The following is a 24,800-nucleotide window of genomic DNA, read 5'->3' on the forward strand; positions in this document are numbered from 1 at the left end:
TATTTGAAAGTAGATGAGCAAATTATGAACCTGATATGTCTGAAGTGATGATTAATAACATTAAGGATGATTTGTTTTGGAATAAAATATTTGAACCAGGCAATCACAGATAGTAAAAACACTTTAAAATATGATAGTAGATTGCTTTCACTATTCCATTATCTTTTATTTAGATTTTTAAGTATGAACTTTCTAACCCCAGCTGCAAAGACTTTTTTGAGGTACTGTGTATTCTCATTTTAGATAAAATACATTTAACACTTCTTTTAATTTGTAAGTAAACAGTTACGGTTTTGAAAACCAAATAAAAGTTTGTTTTCCTGTTTGCTTATCTGGTAAATCTGGGCAAATATTTTAACTGCTTTGAAACTATTTCCTTCTCAAAGAGGTCAGGATAATTCCTACCTCTAGGTTTTGGTATTTTTTAACTCAAGGTGAAATAAGTAGCCATTCTTTTTTTTTTAAGTTATGCTTTTTAAGTAATAGAATAAAACTATTAAGACTATATGGTACCTTTCAGACTAACGAAGACTGGGAAGAATGGTCGGCCCTCCTGCAGATGAGGTCAGTGCTGGAGAGGAAGGTGGCACAAAGCAGCAATAGCCTTAAAAAAATCCCAAAAGTACATTTGGCCCATGGCTTCTAGTATACTGTAAGGCAGCAATCACTCAAGTAGACAGAGATTGTTTTCTGCTGAGTTGTTTACAGTATTGAAAACTATATTAATACATCGTACAGTAGATTTCTGTGTAGCCATTAGGGATAGTCATATGTTAAAAAAAAAGAAGTGGATGTATGTATTTTTAACCTTTCATTATGGTAAGTGGATGTCAGTTTAAGCATACATTTTTTAAAGGGCCTCAGGGATATGCCAACTTGCTGTTTTGTGTTGGGCTACATTTATTTGCATTCACACATTTTTGAGCATCCTTTTCCCTTGGCTCTTGGTCCAGTTTACAGCTCCAAGTTCCTTTCTCTCGCCTGCTCTCCTACTCGTCTTTATTCCTTTGCTTTTGCTTTCCTGGTGCTAGATATAAATCATACGGGGAAAAGAAATACTGATTGAAGAGAAGTTATCTCTTCTCTTTTTTTTTTATTTTATCACTTGTTTATTTTTTAAACACTTAAAATTTGATGTGATTTAATTGTTTTCAATAGGTAATGTAGTCACATAGTTCAAAAATTAAAATGCTATAAAAAGGTACACAGTGAAAACTCTTCCATCGACCCCCTCCCTCTCACCGCCCCCCCCACCCCCACCACACCACCTCAGTACTTCTATTAGTCTTTTTTTTTTTGGTATCATTAATGTACAATTCCATGAGCAACATTATGGTTACTAGACTCCCCCCATTATCAAGTCCATCAGCTTAGTAAGATGCTATAGAATCATTACTTGTGTTCTCTGTTATACTGCCTTCCCTGTGCCCCTCCAACTCCCCACTACATCATGTGGAGAAGTTATCTGTTTTAAAAAAAAAGTCTTCCAATTCTTTAAAGTATGGCTTTAGAAGATGGTCTCCCAGTTTTCCTGGAACTGATAGGGTGGTGGTTAAGAGCTTAGCAGTCAGGTAGAACTGGGCTTAAATCCAGAATCTGTCACTTGTTAGGTGTGTGACCTTAGGCAAGTTATTTAACTTCTCTGGCATCTGTATTCTCAGCAGTGAAACAGGGATAATGTGTAACTGAGTTTTTGCCTTGAAGATAAAGTGATGTAATGTTTGTAAAGTACTCAGCACTATCTGACTCATTGGCAGTTATTCAACAGATGGCTGCTGATGTTGCTATGATTAGCATTAACTTTTCAAAGATGAGATGGAGATGAGATCTTATTTCAGATACTGTGTCAACATTAAAAATCTGTAAACATAGCCTACTCAGTCAAAAATCCCAAAAAACAAATCAACAAAACAGAAGCGTGGGTAGAGCTCAAATATTTTATAACTATTATAAAACTTAGATATGGAATGTGGTAGAAACAGAAAGAGGAAGGGATTATGGGGAAGGGCGTAAAAAACAAGTCTTAGCTCCTGACTAAATAAAAAAATGAAAATGATGAATGGATGACTGCCTTAAGCCCACGTAAAGATGGGCAAAAGTGGGGGGAATTCAGAATGTACATCTTTTCACACATTTTTATATGAATGTGAATATAAAATTAGAAGTCATAAGGTATTTTGAATGGGCAAAAAAACTATTCAGATAAAAACATTTTTAGTCTTCAGTACATTCTCCTGATGGGCTTTGTATTTTAGTACTTTGTTTCAGAATTTTACCATGGTACCAGTTTTTCATGGTGTTCCAAAAAATGTTAATTACATTGTGAAAAGTAAATTTGTTTCTCAGGCTTCATTTTTCTTTTCAGCATTCCTGGAGTGGCAAGTGTCACGGGGAATCTAGTTACTGTGCTGATGTTGGCCCTATTGCCATCTTCCCCAAGGTGTTGCTTCTAGTATGTGGGGATTCTGCAGTGTTAAATTGTGGAGAAAAATTGGTAAGGAAAACAGTCATAGGCTGTTCTAGAATTTATTCCACTCTGCCTTGCTCTTATGTAACTCTTGCTCCTTTTGTTCAGATAATGCTATTTCCCCTGTGCCAGCAGTGGGAGGGTTGTGAGTATTTTTTTCTCTAGAGGTGGGAGATTTGGGGGGATCCAGATGCCCCACCTCTCCTGACCAGGCATGACTTTCTGCAGCACAGCAGGTGGTGATGGCTTCACAGCCCTGGCCACAGAGAGCAGAGGTCCCTGCCTCACCCAGGGATTGAGCCCATGGGGCTAGTGCGTCACTTCAGTGGATTCAGTCCTGAATCCAAAGCGGGTGTGGAAGCCTGTGCTGTAAGAACAGTGGGGCACTCTGCTTGGAAGGCTGCCGTAGGCGTGCTCTCCGGGATCCAAAAGAGCAGTTACTTTAGCTTCTCTACATGTTTGAGTCACTTATTATGGAGGTTAATCGGGGGGAAGGCTAGTTTGTGAAGCTTAATTTTAAAAGCATACGACTAAATGACCCATGGAACTTTTTTTTTAATTAAAAAAGGGGTCCTTTTTACATAAGCACTGTAGATGTGTACATTGCCTGAGGGTGCCCAGTCACCAACCCAGGTGGGCATTGTTCCACCGGGGCGCCCACCCTGAACCAGAGCAGGCTCAGTACCCTTCCTGCTGAGCTGCTTGCCCTATCCCGTACCTTCTGTCAGTGAAGGATGCCATTGACCTATCTTGCTCAGTTTCCTAGCTTGTTCTTGGGGGAAGTTAGTTCCTTGTGACCCAGTTGTGTCTCTAGCTCTGGAGAATCTGTAACACCACTCCATTTTGGCTGGATATCATTTAACATGTGCCTGCATTTAAGCTAGAATAGCAGAAGTCAGTGTTCTGATAATCCTAAAGAATAATCGGGCATGTGTCCACTGGCCTGAAGGAGATTCGTATTTGTGTGGGCAGCAGAGCACCACTGGCCCTAGTACAGTTCGAAAGCTCACTGGGCTGCCTTCAAGCAGGTGCCCGAAATCATGCCACTCTCATCCTACTTCTTCATCCACTTGGTTAGAAATCAGCTCAGATATTTCTGGGAAGAAAAATTTGGTTATACTTGGACCAAGTAAAAAAAAGTGCCCTTGCCCGTAGATTTGTCTTAGACTTGTTGAATAAAATGAAGGATATTGGAGCACAAAGAGCATAGAGAGTTGGAGTTCAGAGAGCAGTATCCATGAGTGGATCAGTCTCACCTCTCCAGATTTGAACTTGCAATTTCTGATTCTGTTATGCACAGTAACATGTTTCAGAAAATGAGATGGTAATCTCACAGAAATGTTAGAAAGTTCTTAATTATTATGCTCATGCTAAAGTAGTCATGAAAATCATCCTCAGTAGTAAGTTGTTGGCAATCTTAAGGACAATCTATAAGGTAAATTTATCTGTCTTACATTTTACATTCATGAATAATCAGGGAAGTCTAGTCTTGCATGTTTGTTTCCTAATTAGTCTATTTTTCACACTCCCATCATTTCTTTCCCGACTGCCAGAAGTTGGAACATCCTAACCGCGGCCCAGTGCTCGCACCCGCAGCACCGTGGCAGGCAAGAAGGCCCCGTCAGCCCACTTGCTTCTGTAGAGAAAAACAGTCACCCCGAAAACTGCCAGCGGTGACAACCTTGTTCATTATACCAGTCAAGGCCTATTATTAAGCATGCAGAAATCTTCATTTTTGCCTTACAAATATGTTTTTGTTCTATGGTAAACATGCATAATAGTAAAAAATAAAGATAACCCATCCTTATTAAAACCTGGGTTCTATAAAGAAAAGGCACAAAAGCCTTCCCTGTTTATATAGATGCTTTGTTTCCCTGAGCAACAGAAAATGCAGTCCTTATTTAGCTTAGCAGCAATGCTCTGGAAAAATACTAGCCTGCAGATAGTAATGGCCTCCACTTTTTCCATGGTTGTACGTCCAAGTCAGAGTGCATGGCTTACTTCAGCCACGAAGTCCACGACAGCGTGCGTGAGACTGAGCGTGTTGTCAGCCCAGGGCCCCCCTGGATGTGGAGCTGCTCTTGTGTGTGGCCACTCTGGGGCTTAAGCCTGGGCTGGACAACAGCATCCTGTAGCTGATGAAGTTGTCATTCCAGAAGCAGTTCCTTTCTATTCTGCTGGCCGTCTCCACTCAGAGTGACCTACCAGGTCTGCAAACCGAGTATGTCTGAACTGGCCCTTCCTCTTGTTTTCTCTAGTTTTATTAATGGTATCAGACATAAACCCATAGCTCATCCTTGATCTGTCTCCTCATGGCCCCATGTCCAGTCAGTTATCAAGTTTTATTATTTGTTTGATTGACTTATTTCTGTACTAGTTCTCAAACCTAAAGGCTCAGCACAATTCCCACTTCTGTTTTTCTCTCCTGCCTGAACTGTTGTGATACACTTCCAACCAGACCTTCTGTTCCTCGTCTTTCCAGTCAGCCTCCCATGGTAGCTAAAGTGGTCTTCCTGAAATGTGAAGGTGACGATGTCACTCTCATGCTCAGATATTTCCACTGGAGCCCTGATGTCCACCAGGCAGGGTCAAAAGTCTTGGCCTCATCTGAAAGACCAGCCATCCTTGCACTTCCTAGAATTTAGGGCTGTCCCCCTGCCTTTGAGTCAAACTGTAGTGATTTCAGATCTCTACACATCTGACTGTATGTTGCCCAATCTTTTCGACCATGCGCTTCACTCTGCCACGAATCTTATTCCCATTTTTTACTCACTGCCCAAGAGCTTTGCATCCTTTAAGAGCCTGCTAAAGTATTTCCTCCACAAAGGTGTTCCTAAACTTTAGCACCCTCTGTCCCCCTGCACAACATATGCATATGCACACTACGTCCCACTTTATTTGTAATTATCTCAGATACCTTTTGACAATGTTTTTATAGCCATACATCTAATTTTTTACTTTGAACTTGATTTCTTTGAGGTATGAATTAGCTGCTGATTCACTGTTCTGTTCTCCAGGGTACCAGGAATGGTGCTCCCCACATAGATCAGTAAATAGATCCAGAGATCTTGATTTTTAGGTTTCCCATTTATCTGTGGTCTGCTCTCTACAAATGCCATTGATATTAGTTAATATTTATAAAATTGTGCAGGAAGTAATGTTAAGAAAGGAAATCCTTGACCAGTTATAATAAAAGTTTATATTCCTTTGTGTTTTAACCAAATATATAAGGATTTTTTGGTAACATTATTGTCTACATATTAAGGGAAAGATAGACTTCTTATAGCAGAGGTAGAATGTGGAGATATCCCTACTTTTTCATACTTTGTAGTATAAATCTGTAAGATAATCTAGTAAGATACGATAAATGCATTTTTTAATATTTTTAACCATGGGAGTTTGTTTGTTGGTAAAGTTGTAAAGGTTGACTACCATAAGTAGTGATTTCCCTTCTTCTCTGGTAATTAGAAAAGATTTCTTATAAAAGAACATTTTAGACTCCAATATTAGAGGGAAAGGAATTTAGAGAGGTAGGTATCTGGGAGAGGGCATGGAGTAGCGAAAAAGTGTATTATGAGCAGCTATGACAGTTGCACCTTCATATGGAGCTATGTAGTCATTCTGGTGAGCAGCCCTGTTGTGGGCAGCATGGGTACCAGAGGGCCCTGACGGGCCTAGAATCTTAATGCCCAGCCTCCCTGCTTTCACTCTGCTGCTTGAGGCTGCCTCCAACCAAGAGCCGTCTTGTAGAGCTACTGCTTCATCTGAGACCACAGAAACCTAGGAAAATTTAGCATGGCTGCTAGACCTGGGCACAGATGGGCTTTGGATTCGACTTGGCAAGGACCACAAGCATCTTCGAAACTCTCCAAGGAAGGATCCTGGCCCAGCAGCAATCTGGAAACACCACTCCTTGGGGCAGGCTTCCCTGCGTGGCTGCACCAGGCCCCATTGCCTTCTGGGCTGCAGCCTCAGCTGGGCTATTTGACTTCTGAGATGTGTTACCAAAACTGCTCACATCACCAGTGATAACCCCTCACTTAAAGAAAGAACAAAAAAAAAGACCAACATTTACTGTTGTCTTGTAACTGCCTTTTTGGCCTTTCTGGGTATTCACTGATGTCACTTAAAATGAACCATTTTATTTCTAATTGCTACATGCCAGGGTGGTTTATGTGCTTCTGTTTCTCAGCATTCCACAGATGTCACATTACTCAGAGCTGTGCTTTAGTCCATCTTCACAGACTTCTCACTCCTGCCCCACACTGCCACCCTGCTTGAGGTTCTCATGCAGCAGCTGCTTGCCTGCTCTGCCGGGACCCATCCACAGCACAGGTCCGGCTAACTGAACTCACTTGGAGTGAGTGTGGCTTCAGTGCCAGTCAACGGGCTATGCACCCCAGGACTTTACCACTCCTGTCTCACCGTATTATGTTAAGTGTTTTGTTGAAGAGGCAGATTTAAACACTTCAATGAGAGCAGAACTCAGTTTTAGAACTTTGTGAAAGGTACAATGGTTATTTTCAGTCTCTCTATAAAGTGTGTTTGTTTTGATTTATTTTCATGCTGTCCACTCCACAATGTGCAGCCTCACTATGTAGAAGTTCGGTTAGGTAAAATTTTCTTGCCTGAGGCAGGTTGTGACCTTGATCTTCCCTCTTAACTTTTCAGACCTTTGTATTTTTAAGACTACAGGATCATCTGTAATCACTTAGGGGCTTTCCCAAATACATACTACAGGAGCAATGGTGGTTGGCATTGGGCAGGTCTGGACAGTATTTGCACCAAAAAGGCTAACTCACAGTCTCACTGAGGTTCTCCCAGGGATGAAAGTTCCTAGCGAAGGAAAGTAGAGTGAAATGGAAGCCATTTATTTGGCTTTGCTTTACTGCACTCATGATGAAGAGTTGACCATCCACATGGATTTAGAAGACTGCTAGTGAAACATCGAGATGTTAGCGAGTACATAAGAGCAGCCATATTTTAGGAATGGGGATACTCCAGGTTGGCTGATGATGTCAACTTAGCACTGATCTTGAGGATGGTTCTTGGAAACAAGGTACTGGACATATTAGTGGTTCCCAGATCCATTAGAACCCAGATCCCTGCCTTTGTAGGGTCCATAAGAACTCTGGTTCAACTCTCTACTGAGATTTATATCTTCCTATACCTAGTGTAGGAGCTTCCCAAAAATCTGTCAGAGAAGCTAGTGCCCTGAGCTGGAAACCTTAGTTTGAATTGTGTGTCAATCCCTTTGAGCCTTAAAATTCCATGGCAGAATGCCTCACCTCCAGTTCTTGCCTCCTCTTTCCCCGACATCTTACCTGTCGCCAAGTCCCATCTGGTCTGCAGTTGAAATGTCTCCTCATCACCCCTCCCTTCAGCATGCTTCAGCCTGCGGCGCATCTTCCACGTGGGTCACTGCAGTCACTTCTAGCGCAGCTGCCACCACCGGACTCCTCTCCAGCCCCTCAGCTGGCTAGTCTCATGTCAAACACAACACTTTCAAGGCACTGCTACCCTTTAGAGAAATACCTAGGTGCACTCAGACACAACAGGTGAGCGCAGAGTTGTGTTAACTCACATACTAATGGTGATACAGAATGTTTGGTCACGTGTGGTACAGCCTCTATAGTGTGTTAGAGATGGTGTTCATAAGAATAAAAGTAGACATTCATGCAAGGAAATAATAGTAAGCTCTCCCTCTTTTAAAGTAAAGTTTTGGCACAAATCTTTGAGCCTTTCTGCTCTGTGGTCTTCTATTTATATATTTAAGAATGCTGTGAGAGTTCTTGGTGAGAAGTGTTGAAGTCTTGAGGCCTATCTTACACCTCTCCTGGCTTTGCTATCCACATCTGTTCTGCAGAAATCCAGTTAGAACCTCCCTTCGTAGGAATTCTTCAGCCTAATTAAAACTCTGAGCCATAACACATGTGAAGCAATTGGAAATGCTCCTGGAAGTGACATTTGTCAGATGATATAAGGAGTATTCAAGTTGTTAACTATATACTTGCTATGCTTCTGATATTTCATAGAAGCATGTCAACTCATGTAGAAGATATGTCAAAAGGAATTTCAGTGATACTTTATCTTTGATTTGTTTTATATTTGATGTAATTGGTAGTTGACTAACACTTTAGCTGCAGATTCCCTTGATGCTTCCTTCTAGGATTCAAAAATACTGTGATGACTTATAAACAAATAGTTCAATGGCTGACCAAGGGAACTTGCTACTGAAAGTAAATCCCATAAGTAATTTTATAAGGAATATTTTTGTAAAATGAAAAGATATTCTCCTATATAAATTAATATTTTAGAAAATCATATTTTTTAGTGAGGATACACTTGTAATTTTTTAAATTGTTCTTTCAAAAATTAAATCTTAACATTTGTCCCTGAAGTTTTACATTAAAATTTTGGACATTCCAAATATTTTAAACACCTCTTATTTTTTTAACTGGAAATTTTAGCAGCTGGGCAAAGTCTATACCCCTCATTTACTTTTGAGTTAATTATTGGTAGTTTTAAAATATAGCAGTATTTCTATAGTTAAGAAATTATTATTTTTAGTGTTTTGATTATAAAAATTTCTAAAATATAAACCCAAATGCATTTCCCTCTTTATGTATACAATTATGACAAATGCTCTTTTTTTTTTATATTACCCCTGATTTGTCGTTTGGGGATGGTTCTCAGCCTTAAGCACGTACCAGCATCTCCCAGAAGGACTGCTAAAAACAGATGGCGGTGCTCTCCTCCCGGAGTGTTTGATGAAGCAGGGCTGGGATGGTGCTGATTCTGCTAAATTACACTTTTAGAATCACTGAATTCTAGTAAATTAATAATCTAGTAAGTCTAGATTAAGGATCTTCAAATATCATGAGTTCTCAAACTCATTGTACGAGAGAACATAAAAGGTAAGAAAAGTGTTCCATAGATTTTATGGTTCACAAGTTATATTTAAGTTGCTTTTTAGCCATATTCTCTTTCTTGCTGTTCTCAGGATATTGCATTATGTTGATTTGAATGCATGTAGTGCTGACAGTGTGACTGGTATTACTTGATAAATGACCAAATATACATTTGCTAGTTTTCTTTAATAATGTGAGAGGTGGTGAGTGGAACATTGAAAAGACTTTTATACTACTAGCTTTGTATCAGTATTAGAAACTCAATATAAATAGGTTTCCATAAAGTATGGCTCAATGCCTGATACATAGTGGATGCTCAGGAAATGCTGAAATGAGCAAATGAATGTACAAGCAACCCATTTTCCCCCAAAATAATGGAATTGCTTCTTGAAAATTTGATCCTGTTTTCAATATCTGAGAGTTATCTGGTTTATTGACTACTGTTTTTACCATCTCTGCTTCTCATGCTGGTATTTCTGAGTTATCTCCCTGGTAATTTAGCCATTCTAGCAAGAGTGGAAGACAAGTTAAACATAAAATTAAGCCTTCACTTGTTTCTTACTTGTTAGTACTACTTAGTTATTTATTAGAATAAGTAATATTAGCTTTAAAAAAGTTCCTTTGGAGATTATTTGGGTTCATTATTCCAAGTGGCCTTACAGTCTTCTAAGTGTATATATTTTTAAAACTTTATTAGATAATATAGAATATAAGTGTACAGCAAGTTAGATACTGTTTTTATACTCTTGAAAATTGATAGGAATTTTTAGTTCTTTATTATTGCATCTTAACCAGGTTTATTATGATAGTTCCCAGAATATTGTATACATTACATTATATTTTCTGGCAATTCCAGTGATCTTTTAACTTGGTTTTTGATGACTGTCTTGCTGATTATACCAAACTGAGTCACTGTAGATCACTAAACTACCTGACCATATTTGTGTTCACAAAGATGCTTCTTCCACATGGGAAGATGGACAGAAAAGCATAGTAGTGTTTGCAAGTAGATATTAAGAGTAAGTTCCACTTCTCTCCTGGTTCTGATGCCATGATTTCACAAACTCTAGCTTGTAAGATATTTCTATACTGCTTCTGCTCACTTCATGAGGATATTGTAAGAGTGAATTAGATAACTATTTTGAATAACAAGATACTGATAAGAAAGGTACTGTAAAACCACCTGGGTTTAGGAAGATGATGAATTCAGCTGTAGCCATGCTCAGGTTGACTGTCTGGAAGGACATTTTGTTGATGGCGCAGAAACATGAAAACTGAGACTGAGCTCAGGACTCCAGAACCATATTTTTAGTGGTTAGTCTAGAAGTGATCAGCCAAGCCTAAAGAGTCTTCCCTCCACCCCCAACCCACAAGCAGACCTACCAGGAAAACCACAGACAAACTTAGGAATTCCTGGAGCTCAGGAGTCAACAATCAGAAAATTGAACTCTAGTCCTGTGACTAGGGCTTCCTGAGGCCCAGATTTTTCCTCCTATACCATGCTGCTAGCTGGTGCTTTTGATAAATGAGGTGAACAGTGTCTCTACTATACTCATGTAGCTTCTATTTGAGATGAGAGGGGTGAGACAAACTGATAGAGCAGTGGTAAGTGTTAAGATGGAAAAGAAAGCAGAGCAGGTGAGGGGAAAAGGAATGAGGGCCATAGGGGACTGTAAAGGGTTGGCCAGTGTCAGGGGGTCAAGGTCGAAAAGGACTCTCAGGTGAAGTGACTGAGCAGTATGAGGCAAGGGACACAGAGCTGGAAAGGGAGCATGCCAGGTCCTGGGGCAGCAAGCACAGAGGGAGAGGGAAAGGGAGAGTGCTGATTTGTACAGGTGCAGGGCAAGGGGGCACCAAAGGTGGCTGGGGCCCCCTCTCCTCTGCCGGCCTGAACTCCTGTGGGGAAGACCTCTGAAATATCAAGAGGCACTTCCTTCAACTCAGTGTGAACAGTCCTCATTGTGAAACATTAAGTAAAACATTTGGAAAATAATAAATCCGAACTTTTTTTTCTCAAACCTATACTGTGAAATTTACATTTTAAAGTGGCCTTTTAGTAGGAAGAAAGTACTTTTGAGTTGGCTGACATCAAACGCATGTTTCTTTTAGGATTGTGCTGCTTTGGTTGCATGCCACGGTGGAAAGAACTTTGTCCTGAGAAGCCAGCAGGCCCATTAGCAAGACTCTGGGCAAGTTGTGTCCGGCTCTGAGCCGCCAGCCCTGTCTGCATGGTGCAGCTCTTGAAGTTAAATGATCTTCTTCTCTCAGGGAAGCTGCTGTGTTTCTGCTTGAGGAGATGAGGAAGGGCCAGGAGGGAGTAGCTCCCGCTTTTATTTTTTTATATATTGGTGTTATTATTGAGTTTATTTAGGAAAAAAAGGCCAAGATAAGGAATTTGGAAAACCACTCAACTAAATGGTCTTCATAGTTCTCATTTCTAGAGTTCTGTGAAGCTCTTGTTTTTATTAGTCCTCAAGTATATGCTGCCACCACATAATTTAGCTACAAAAATATCTAGATACGTGTGTTTTCTAGACAGAAGTGCCTCTTGACTACTCTTGTTTGGTACAAGGGCTTCCTTAGTGATAGAGTGTCTACTATATTTACTACTGTTTTTTTTGTGATTAATTCTGAAATATGATCAAGGACTGACATAGTCATCTCTTCAAGATTTTTTCTTATGTCTTAAAACCTTATGAATTAGAATATTGTAAAACTGAAGAGAATAGGAAAGGACTGTGAGAGGAAAACTTTTCCCTATTCCTTCTGACTAAAATGCCTCTGTGAAATGTTGCCAAGAAGTTCCTGTAGATGTAATTTCATCTTGTATACTTTTAGGGTGGATGGGCCAGCCAACTTCTGGTTAAAATATTTTATTTTTGACTAGGAATGATAAATCAGAAGTGCTTAATAAAAGAACTGCTTAGTGTTTTCTGAAAGCACCGTAGTTAGTTTGTGGCCATTCTTCAGGGTTGTGCTCACTGTAAAGGACAGTCTTCTGAGTTACTGCCCCAGCTTTTCTCTCACGACAACAGCATGGAGTTACAGAAAGTCGGGGTGGCATACGGGTAAGTGATTGCCTGGGGCAGCAGAAAGCCTGTTCCATCCAACCGTAGACTGTTTTGTTCTTCCTTTTGCTTTTACTGAGGGAACATGCCCATCACTTGAGTGTTTTCATATTCTGTACATTTATCATCCATATATTTTGCAGGGGTGCAGACATACTGATCCATAAATGATTGGTATCACATCCTGAACCAGCATACATGAATTCAAGGAGAGAAACCTGTATGTTTCTCAACATTTCTTTCTATGTGGCTGACCACTGTGAAGATATGAAGATGACTTTATGCTGTGAATGGAGTGGCTTCGCTGTGATGTAATTTCAGTAGCTGCTCGTGGCAGCTGTTAGTCGAAAGTAAATCGGAAGCCAGCTGGTTTAGATATCACAGTGGTGAGGGAGCAACAGGGTACTGTGAAGCTGGGACTCGGTTATGGCAACATGAGTCTCTCCCACCTAAGTCTGTCAGATGGGTTTCATCTGACACGCTCCCAGCTCTATTCCCTGTTTAACTTGCTCCATTTGAAAAACTGCTTTCTTTGATAAGGAATTTGGGGCCTTGACAGAGGAACAGACTCTTGGATTCTTTGGTTTAGTATTTTCAGTTCTTTCTTGCCCATCAGATTACTGAAGTTAACGTTGATGTTCTTGTGCTGTGCAAACTATTGTTTCTCTCACAGATATCAGAAGAGCAGAGGCAGTATGTTGTATTAAGCAATTGATAGGAGAGTGGTGTTGGGGGCCTTGGGGGCCATAGAACTTCTTGAGTGTGGACTACTACGAGGGAAAGCTCTCTAAATCTGTGTTGCCAGTTGGTTGCAGAGTAATGTAAGCACAGTGTTCCCCATGGTGAGCTTCTCTACGACAGGGTGGCTGCTGCCTCTCTCCTTCTGTGGGTACAGCCATTGTTCCCACCCTTAGACATTTCATATACATCCTTGAAAACAGAAATGAAGGCTCCAGGGAAAAGTTAGAAACCCCTGTACGACGTAGGCAATTCTTAATTCCCACTGATATTTTTGCATATGGTTTATAATAGTTTTTAATTGATATATAGGTAGAAAATTGATACTGAGAGATCCAGCTGCTTTCAGAGGTGTAGTAGTGACTCACAGAGGAGAGAATTGTTAGGCTTTGAAACGAGCAGATTGCCTCCTCAGTGTCTCTTTCTACCCCATCAGGGTGGCAGCTTGCTCCATCTTTACAATGTTATATTAAAAGTCTTATCTTTCATGGTATCTCTGATATTTAAAATTATATATGCTGCTGTAATTCTTATGAGTTATGAGGTTATATACTTCAATGTGGACAGATGGTACTTTTGACACAACCTTTATAATCCTTAGGCTGATCGGACATTATACTCACACTGTTACCTTAATTGTAGAGAGATTCTGGGTGGCTGTGGAAAGTCATCTAACATGTTCTATTTATTTGCTCTGCCAGAGTTCTAAATATTTATCAATCATTATTTATTTATAGTCCATAATGCCATACTTCAGTGGTGAATGTTCCACCTTTCAGAGAGCATCAGGTAGGTTCTCTACAGTATTTAAGAGAAATGTGACCGTACCCTTTCAACCTATCAGTGAACTTCAAATCACACGTAATGATCTTCAGATTAATAGAGGCAAGTCTCCTCCATGTTCCCCAAATTAAAATGACACAAAATACATCTAGGGATAATATTTAAACTCAAAATACTAATTTTTTTGTGATTTGGTTATGTTACATTAATTCAGATTCTGAATTTGTAATTAGTGCAGTTCGATAGTTATCTTTGCATACTCAATAAATGAAGAAGTAAGCAAAATTTTTTAAAGTACCAAAATTGATAGAAACATAGTTCATGTTTGAGGTATTCCACCATGCTGTTTTAGAATCAGTAAATGCTGCTTTTGATCAATCCATTAAGTCAGGGCACAGATACCTGTATTTTTATTAGCAGCAGTAAAAAAACATCTTTAAAACGTGGAATAATGTACTCTTCATTTTCCTGACCATTTAATCTGAACAGGTGACATTTCAGTATATTGAGACATAATCAAAACTTTGATAACAACTTTCTAGATTATTGTGGGAATCATAGCTCTGATTTATTAAGATCTCATTAAGAATACACTTCCGTTGTACACTAGATCTGTAGCTGAGAATCTAGAAATACCAGCCTGACCACATTGTGACATAAGTTGTATTATCTCCTGCTAATGGAATGTAACTTCTCTGACTTGTGGTTATTTTCCTAAGTTCTTCCTTTAAGAATGTCAAAACCTTCACCTATGAAGAAACAAGTTACCTAATTAGGAAGATTGAAAATGAAAACTGATTCTTTCTGACATTTTAAGTGCCAACTGTGGAACAAAAGACCTCTTTGGGGAAGCAGCTTATTCAGTGGCTCTTTGTGTCTTCGAACATGAGCCATCTAATGTATTACTCATTTTTCAGTAAGGGCAGCAGTATAGGGCCAGTTTCTGTTTTCAGCTCCTCACATAGTTAAACCAGTTCTGTCAGCAGGCATAGTATGAAATGTCCCAGCACATGTGTTAGACACCAAAGAAAATACAGACCTATAAGATGTGTATCCTGGTTTCAATAAGTCTAAGTCTAAATAGATGAGGAAATTTTTTAAAGAGCAGACACAAGGGGGTAAAAATGAGTATTTTGTGTTGTTAAGACTTCAACTAGATTAGATGAACTAAAAGGAGTCATCCTTCCCCCTTCCCCCTCAAAAGAAAAGGCAATTCCAAACACATTGAGGAAGGCCTTCTTAAGGATGAGGCACTTAGAGAGTATGTATGAGTAGAAGGAAGAAGTGGTTTGGTGATGCAGGAGGCCGTTGGGCTTGGTAGGCTTGGTTTTATGCCTAATTGTAGAGGTGGAAATGATAGGAGGTGCAGGGCTGCAGCTTGGGGCAGGGGAGGGGACTGATTCCAGGTCCCCAGCTTCAAGCAGCTGATGGAAGGCCTGGAAATAGCACCGTATTCAAGGGCCATGTTGAGAGGCAATTGCTGTTGGCAAGAATGCCTGCAGTTTGGGGACAGGCTAACACAGGCCCCTTGCCTTCCAGATCTCCACCTGATTTTGGCTTCTGGTTTCTTTAGTGATCTACTGTAGCAGTAGCAGGCTACCTCCACTGCTCTCCTGCCATTCCTCATCCTTCATTCTTCAAGGACCAGCTCAATTCCACTTGTTTCAGAAGAGCACAGAATGGTCTGGGAAAAGTGTGAGCCTGGGTGAGTTGAGGGAGGAGCCCTGAGAGAAATGTAGGGGAGAGGGAACATGCAAGATCCATAAACCCCATGTTAGAGCCCTCTGCTGTGTTACCAGTCCTCACAGAACCTCTCGCAAATCCTTTAGGGTCATGGTTTTTATTTTCCATGCAAACTGTATTATGTAGATCAAAAGAGTACTCTTTGGTTAATTTGATACTGCACAATTTTACTTGAATGCTAAAACTTACAGTACTTCAAAACAAATATTCTAACCTTTGAAAGAAATGAGTACATTGGAGAATTTGCTGTAACTTTGAAAGAAATTAATGTATTATTTATCAGATGAATAACATTTGCTCAGTTAACTATGTCACCTGACTGAATTTCCTTCCAGAAAACAGTGACAATTATTTTTATGAGAGGGCCAGACAGACACACCAAGACCAGTTAGGAAGACATTTGCACAGTGAAACATTTCTGTTACATAGTTTTCTTTCTGTTCAAGCTTTCATGCAGAAACATTTATTTACCTTTCCCCTGACTGTGGTATATGCCAGTTAATTTTTACACATGAAATAGGAACATATGTAAATACAAGCTTCATAATAAATACCCATTCTGAATCAGTTCCATTGGGTCTTTAAAAAAAAATTCTGACTAAAGCTTATTTAGCTATAAAAATGGGTGGTATTAAAGTAAATAGAAATGATATGGTGTGAATTATATCTTAATTTTTTTTAAAATATGATACACCTTGTCTAAAAAGACATTTCTGGTTGCTCACTGCAAATTTGAAGACAATTCTATATTACTATATATGTATTTATAGGTATCTGTGCTTTGGGGTAACCAGACTAGAAACACATGAAGTACTGTGAATTTTAGTGAGGACTTCATTTTAAAAAGCACAAAATAGAGATACAGTGCTTTCTGGATATTATGTGCAGAATAGTGAGCTATCTTATTCTGGTTCTTGGTTTTGAAATTGTACACTTTGGATAATGAGATGCTCTGGTTTTTTACAGCATAGTTTTTAAACAGATTCTTAAACATAAGAGATATCCCAGAATTAAGGCATGGTTCTGCAAAAGTTGCTTTAAACTAGTGGATATGGAAAGAAGAGAGTGTAATCATCATGTATATGGCAGCAGCACAGTGAGTGGGCACAGCAAGCGTGGAGCCGTGGTACACGTTTGTGCGATGGTTGGCATGTAAAACCTGTATCGGCAGCTCTGTGTGGCTGTTTTCATTCTGTCCTAGAGTGACAGATAGGTGTGTGCTGCTCATGGTGGGTGACTTTTTCATTTATGTGGGGTTTGTGTTAATCCTGTTAAAATTCTGAATTAGAATGAGTGACTGCTCAGCTAGATTGTTATCCCATAAGAGATTGTTAACAACTAGTGTAGAGACAAGGCCTCCCCAAAATCACATCATAGAGCCCTGCAGTCACAGCAGTCCTGAGCCTGTCCTCAGTATTGCAGTGCTCAGATCTAGGGTGAGAGGGCTAATTTTATAAGTCATAATTGTCAGAACGTCCGTGTTTGCCCAACAGGCTTCTTCCTGCCAGCATCAGGGTACATAAGTAACTGTCACAGTGGTGAACCTAGAATCCTATCAAAGGTAAAGATAAAGTTTCTAGAGAGGTTTCGTTTAAGGACCATTATCTGTCCCTGATAATAAGAGATCTTGCAGAGAAGATCTCACTTTTTGACTTCCTCAGACAGGGCCAGAATCTAAGTCGTCCTTTCCTGCTGCTTACTAACTGTTCGTTCCTTCTCCAATTCTGATGGTCCTTCCACATAATGGATCATAACCACACTGTGATTCTAATCTGGATGTCAAGAGTCTTTTTCTTGATTATTTTATAAAGTTCTTTAGGAGAAATACATTTACTGATTCTTAGTTTATTTCTAACCACATTCAGGCTTATTGTTTTGATTTTTCTAAAATGGAATTTTTTGGAAACAAAAAATTTCTGCAGAAGCCCTGTGTTCTCTTTCTGTGGGGTTTGCGGAGCAGATCCTGTTGCATCTGGATGCGCCCTGTGAGGGTTTTGAAGCAGCTTTCCTAGGACTGTGGTCAGTGCTGTATTCTTAGGGACTCAGCACGTGAAGGATATAAGAGGAATTGTTTTCTCTTACAGGTTTTCCATGATGTGTTCTTTCTGAGGTCTTATTAAGTGAAGTTGTTCTTTTCCTTAACACTTGCTCCCAGGCTCCCTCACTGGGCCGTTCAAGCACTTCACCACTATTCCAGGCCAACATCCCCCAGCCTGGACCGGCTCCCCTCCTCCCCATCAGGGTTCTCTAACTCCCCGCCACGTTCCCACCTTCGCGGGCCAGTGGTACTGGACTCAACTGGACTCTTGCAGTGCCTCAATTTTCACCATCGTATTATGCAATCCATCTCTTTTCCTGTCCTCATGCTTTCTTCATTTTCTCATCTCCAGAATTTTCTCCCTCTTTACTCCTCCTCATCTCATGTTTAAAAAGTTGGGGCATCCTCTGAGCACAACACATTGTGCTCTTTTATACCTGTCTGTCTCTGTAGGAACTCTCACCTTTCCCGAGGACCCTCCCGGCTGTGGCATGCTTTACGCATATTTACTGTTGCATTTGCCACACTGTTTATTCCTTTCTTGCCTGCTGCACTGTGAGCTCCTTCAACATTTGGATGGTTCTGAAACCTAACACTCCCTGACGTTTAAATGTTGTTTCAGTGCAAACCACCGATACATTGTCATTCTTTCCCTCAGTTCGTTTCATTCTTCCACTGAACAAACTCTGTTGAACCCCTACTATGTTTCAGGTACTTTTATTGGTGCAGAAAATACAGTGGTGATCGAGAAGAAAATAGTTACTGCTTTCACTGAACCTTGAGTGTCTGGTTGCTTAATAGAGACAGTGAGCAGGAAATTACGGCATGGTCCTCTGTAACCAACAAAATTTTAGGAGCTTTGTAATAGCTGAGGTGTGTGTGTGTGTGTGTGTGTGTATGCTTCATTGTATTAAACATACAGAATCTAAACTGAATAAGAGACTGAAAGATAACCATCATTTCTCTAACTTGTTGAAGACAGAGACAGAAGGACAGGATTGTTATTGCAGTTGTTAATGTATTGTACTGTATTTTTATGCCTTTTAAAATCTAGAGTTTTCTTTTTTACTCTAAAGAGCTAGTTACAGAATTGGAGATCAATGCATCATTGCTTAAATTAAAAGTGATTTAAAGCATATATAAAACCAGTGTTTTTCATGATACTCTAGTTCACAATGGTCAGCTTTCCTTTTTCACCTGTGCTTCCAGTAAAGTACCTTATAGATTCCCATCTGTCCTAACCAGGACATGTTTTAGGCAAATTGTTATATACCCCAGATGAGGAGTTGATTTCCCCAACCAAAGTAACAGTATGTACCATACACCTCATCTACTTCTACATGAATGTTCTTCATGAGACAAGCATGAAAAAATAGAATTAAAATTCTCACTGGCCTGGAGCAGGCTGGGTTCTTTTTCTGAAAAATCATTTATTCCTTCATTTACAAGCTAAGTTTTCCAATAAATTGATACCCAACTGTCTTGGCAATGGGTTTCAGCCCCAGGCAAGTTCACTGTGGCTTCAATGAGACCACAGAAATGACAATGCAATGTTCTTGGGGTGAAAGGGTTATACCTAACTTTATTCCCACAGTGGCAAGTCACTCACTAGAATCCCATCCACTCAGAGCGAGTCTGCATGCAGCAAGCCAGTCTCTGCCTCTGGGCCTCTCTGCCCCTGCAGCCATCTCAGTCTCTGTACTCGGTGCTGCCACCACTCCAGTCTCATTTCTGGTCTCTTGCAGCTGTGCCACCATGTAGCCCAGAGCACTGGGTGGAGCTCTTTATATAGAGTCAATAATGAGATATTGCCCATACATGTGTAGTGAGCTAGCCAACCAGGGCCAGGTGAGAATCCTGCCCACAGGAACCTTCACTTTATGCACACCAACTTACAACCAAAACACAATTTTGTCCTTAATTTTGTTGACAGGAATTTTTATTAAGAAGAGCATAAGATTTTCCTGTATCATTTTCTTAAAAGTACTTAATTAATATTTTTCTCTTAATAGCCTTGACATCATTGGAAAAGCTGAAGAGAGCCGAATTTTAATTGTGAAGAATGGAATAATACCTCTTTCCAGCTGCATTCGCTCCTTAATAATAATAATTATCATATTGTAGGACTTCCCAAAGTATGGTCCTCAGAATGTCATTAGTAGGTGGCCCTCAAAGAAGAGTGGGGGCCAAATAAGTGTGAGATAATCAAGTTCAATGAGATTAAACGGGTTCATTTACTTTAGGATTTCTCAAGGTCTTTAAAATGCTCTACACCACTGCTTCTCGACTTGAAGGAGTGTATGAAACACCAGGGGTGGTACATAAGATCCGATTGGAGATTTTGATTGAGTAGCTCTGGTGTAGGGTCTGAAATTCCACGTTTCTTCAAGCTCTGAAGTGCTGCCAGGATGGCTGGTCCACAGACCAAATTTTAAATAACAAGGGTTTTAGGAATCTTCAAGAGGAAGCTTGCTCTGCCGTATTTCCCAGACTTACTAACCATAGGTTAGTTTTTGTTTTTGACATACTAGAAATAGCCCATGGAGCAAACTCTGAGAATTTTAAATTGAATCATTCAAATTACAAATTAATTTATAGTTTAAATAGAAATCTAATTCAGAACTTGTAGATTAGTATCCACTAGACAGCCTACTGTAAATCCCAAGACAATGAAAAATCACTTTGGTAATAAGTATAAAAAGAAAAATTAAATCATGAATTAAAAAGACAATACTGCATATGATAGCAGGTTGTTACTAGATTGTATACTTTATATTTTTAATAAACCTTATAAACATTTCTTAATGCCCAAGTTCTTAATTAAACAATTTTACTTTATTTTTATTGCCTCTAGTAATTCACTTATAAATTACCATATTTCTAAATCCCCATATGTGTTGTGCCAGTAATTTCATTAGTCTTTAATGTTTGTTAATGCTTTGTTTCATTTGATATGAAAAACTAGTGATAAAAACAAATCTTTTCTTTAAACAGCTTGAGGTTTGATACAGCTCACTATATGCTTTAACTGTGAATGGTACAAAACAGTCCAGAGAAGTTTCTGAGAAATCTATTTATCCTAAAGCAAATTTTTAAATATAAAACCTTAATAAAATTAATTAATACAATATAGGTGGGCTTCCACCACCTGGGTCCTTCTCCTTCACCTGGAATAGTGTCCCCCAGTTAAACATGCCAACTGAAAACCTTTCTTTGAGTACCTGTCTTCTTTATTTGAACTCTTAGTGCCTTGTTTATCTCCAGCTGCATTTTATTGTGGTGGTTTGTCTTGTCATTGCTTTTAGACTGTAAATTGGATTGGAGGTCAGGGTTTTATTCATCTTTATACTTTCAATAATACCTAGTTTATAGGGAGGTACAAAGCAAGTGGGAAGAGTAATAATGCAGTAAATAAATTATATCTTTATGAGGTAATTCAGCATTTAAAATTAGTTTTTTAATCTTATGATACTAAAAAATAATATAAATTAATTTTTTTTCCTTATCCTCATTTCCTTTCTTAATGGTTATATGAGTATTATTATATATTGTATAACAAGTCATCCAAAATCTAATCCCAAGCAATGATTTTAAAATTTGTCACATTCTAGGTTGGCAAGGAGGTGCTTCTGCTGGTCGTGCCTGGGCTCACTAGGTGGCTGCAGTCGGCTGGCAGCTTGGTCAGGGCAGGACTTTCTATGACAGTCGCCTCACATGTTCTGAGGTCTTGGCTGCAGTGACTGGGATCTCTGGGTCTCTGTCTCCGTGGCATCTTTTAATCCTGAGCTCTTTGACAGCACAGAGATCTCACAGATCCGAATGATGACACTGCAAAATCTTTTAAGTTTTAGCCTCAGATGTTGCACAAGATCACATCTGCCACATTGTGTGAATCACAAGAGGCCAGGGAGCCCCATGCTGAATTGGTGAGCAGTGGGCTCTCTTCCCGGACAAGCAGCAACAGCCCAGTCACCTGGGGTTCCTCCGCACGTTTCTCCCCACTAACCTAAATCAGAACATTAGTACAGCTGTCCTTTCTTCAGCTCCTTGTCCCTCTCCTGTTATATCATCTGGAGTTTATTTACACCTAATCTTAAATTTCCTGAATTATTTGTGTGGCACTGTTCCTGTGTCATAGTCCTTCCTCGATTGTGTTTGTTACTTGGCCGCAGCTTCCTTTAAAGCTTCCTTTAAAGATAGCTGAAGCCATACTCTCTTGAGTCCTGGTATATCCCAAAATGCCCTTATTTTGCCTTTGTATTTGAATCATAATTTTTGGTCAGTATTGGAAATCATTGCGATGTCTACTATAGTTGATAAGAGGTCTGATATGAAACTGATTCTCATTCTTCTGAGAGCAGTTTATTTTTCCTCCATAGTAACATTTATTATCTTTATTCTGGGAACCTAGACATTTCAATGGATTTGGATCTAGATATAATTTATTTGTTTCACTCATTTTCTTCACTTATTGGTTCATTTCAAATCATTAGTTTTCAGCCCTGAGAGTTTCCATTGTTGATCTCTTGGTATTTATTTTCATTTTTTCTTTCTTAGTACTGTTAGTAAATAAACACTCCTGGATCTTGTCTCCAAACCTCTTCTATCTTCTTCATCCCTTTTTCTTTTTTTTTAGTTCCTGAGAGAATTATTTAGAGCATCCTTATGATACCCTTAAAAAAAAAAAACACTGCTGTTCATTCCATTGATTGAGACTTTTATTTTTATCCTGTAACTTTTTTTTTTCAAGGCCTCTGGCTGTTTCTTTCATGCACATAGTTTTCAATTTAAACACGAAGGATATTAATTCTATCTGTTCCATTTTGCTTTTTCTGTTTATGGAATTTGCTTCCTTTTGGTCATCAGTAGCTGGCGGAGACCCTGTTCTGTCTGCTAGATCACTGCTTTGCCTGAGGCAACTGCTCCAGCAAGTACAGGAAAGGCGCTGACCGCTTGGCTGCACTTTCTCTCTGCTTGGTCATCTGATCTTGACCCAGACCAAGTGCCTCGGAACCTGCAGCTTCCCCACCAACTGCCGCAACCTCCAGAGCAGGCCCTTTCTCCTTGGTGTTAAGGCTTCCTCTAGTTCTTTTGCCAGAGGTCTGTCTACAACCATTATTTTTCTGACTGATTGGCACACTAATGGCATTTTTAAAATTACTAGACTAACTAGTTTTCTTATCTTAAAAAAGAAAAAAAAAAGAGCCTTTTCTGTTATTTCATGGTGGTGTGAGTTTGAAAAGAGCGTCAGTGTATGCTCGTCTTGCCCCTTGATCCAGGCGTCACTCCTCAGTTTTAATTGCATTCTTACCCTGTTGATGGATTATCCCCATGCTATCTTTTTTACACCCTTTAATATTCTAGGCTCTCCTCCTTTCTCCTCATCTGTATGCAATAAAGGGTCCCAAACCCTAGGGAAAGAAATGTGAACCTGTAGCACTTTCCAAAAAGACATTTCTGTTTTTCCTTCTTTGCTGCTCATAACAAATAAGGTGGGTTTTTTTGGAAAGATTGAAAATACCAAAGTGCAATCTGTATTTATCCAACATAGGATTTTTAGTTTTTAATTAACAGTTTTTTGTTGTTTACATATTGTTGCAGGGACCTTGTTAGCACGCTGCCTCACCTCAGGGAATGCCATCGCACGGAGCACACGGGAATGGCTGCTTCAAGGTGTGAGCAGTGCTGACCCTGATTTTATGTTAACCATTTGTTGTGTTTTCAGAGATCATTATTAAATGGCACAGTGGGTTGAAAGCATTTCTAATGCAATGTAAGCCCCTTTTTATTGAAATGAATTTCTTCAAGGCATTTTATAAGCCATAAACTTACATTTAGTGTAGTTTTATAACCAGAGGTAGTTCAGTTCTCTAAAAATGGATTACCTTTAGTATTTAAGCTATTGAGCACCATACTATTCTATTTATAAATGCTTTAAATTATTTCATTTTATAAATCACATCTAATAAGAATTTATCAAATCAGTTTGTCTTGCTGTATTAATATCTTTCCCTTTTCATGAAAAATAATTATAGATGAGTGCATAAAATGTTTATACAATTAAAAAAACATTAAAAAGGAAATGCATTCAGTAACAACTGCTCATGCCATTCCAGCATCCCAAAAGTCCTTCGCGCACCCCTCTGAGATCCCAGGCATCCACAATAAATACAGTTTTATCTTGCTTATTTTTTAAACTTTACATAAATGGGATTTTACTGCTTTCATTCTTTTGTGAGTTGATTCTTTTATTCAATGTTATGCTTGTGAGAGTCCTTCTTGTTGAATAGGGCTATCATTCGTTTTATTGCTACAAGTGAGTTACGTTCATGAAGATACCACAATGTATTTATCCCTTCCACTATTAATTGTCATGTGGGTTGTTTGCCGTTCATGGATTTCACAGAGTACCATGACCATATTTATATGTTTCTCCAGGTGTTCATGTGCAAGAATGTCTCTGTATTATCAGTAATGGAATTACTGGGCTATGGAATATATGTACAGTTCAACTAGATAAATGCCAAAATGCTTTCCAGAATTATGGTTCCCATTTACACACTCATCAGCAACCTGTGACGTGTACCATTGTTCTACATCCTCACCAAAATCTGATATTGATAAATATTTTGCTATTCTGGTGGTTATTAATTGATAACTCATTCTAGTATGAATTCGTATTTTTCTAATTACTGATGAGGTTGAGGGTCTCATTATTAGCCATCTAGATTTCCTTTTTTCCAAAAGGCCTATTCACGTCTTATTTTTATATCAGGTTATCTTGTCATGATCTTCTGATTATAAAAATAAATTCATTAAGTACACTTAACTGCTCTGCAGTTTATTCTCTAGAATTACTATGGTGTTTGACATGTAGCTCCCTTCTAAACAAATTCTTGCCAAGAAATGTAAATTTCTTGGATGAAGTGATTAGAACTTTAGCCTGTAACTGACTCTCTAGGCTTCCTAAACAGTTGCAGCTTTTGGTAATGCTTCTTATTTCTGGGATATTTTAAAATTACAACTGTGAAAGTTTATCTAGTATTCCTTTT

The 24,800-nt window shown here is 39.2% G+C and overlaps 1 protein-coding gene across 13 annotated transcripts in view; it reads left to right on the forward strand.

Moving 5' to 3' along the window:
* The window catches only part of PKP4 (plakophilin 4), a 222,016-nt gene that overhangs the window by 37,221 nt on the left and 159,995 nt on the right, over nucleotides 1-24,800 (forward strand). For 2 of the 13 annotated variants that reach the window (XM_073241495.1, XM_073241496.1), the window contains exon 2: nucleotides 23,350-23,421. The exons of 9 other annotated variants lie outside the window; for them this stretch is intronic. The gene's annotated coding sequence lies outside the window, so the exon portion shown is untranslated. Of the gene's footprint in view, nucleotides 1-15,541; nucleotides 15,673-23,349; nucleotides 23,422-24,800 lie in introns of those variants that run through there. 2 more of the 13 variants (XM_073241508.1, XM_073241498.1) reach the window with 2 other exon arrangements.

The sequence above is a fragment of the Manis javanica genome, chromosome 7 (assembly GCF_040802235.1).
Source record: "Manis javanica isolate MJ-LG chromosome 7, MJ_LKY, whole genome shotgun sequence".
Taxonomy (NCBI): Eukaryota; Metazoa; Chordata; class Mammalia; order Pholidota; family Manidae; genus Manis; species Manis javanica.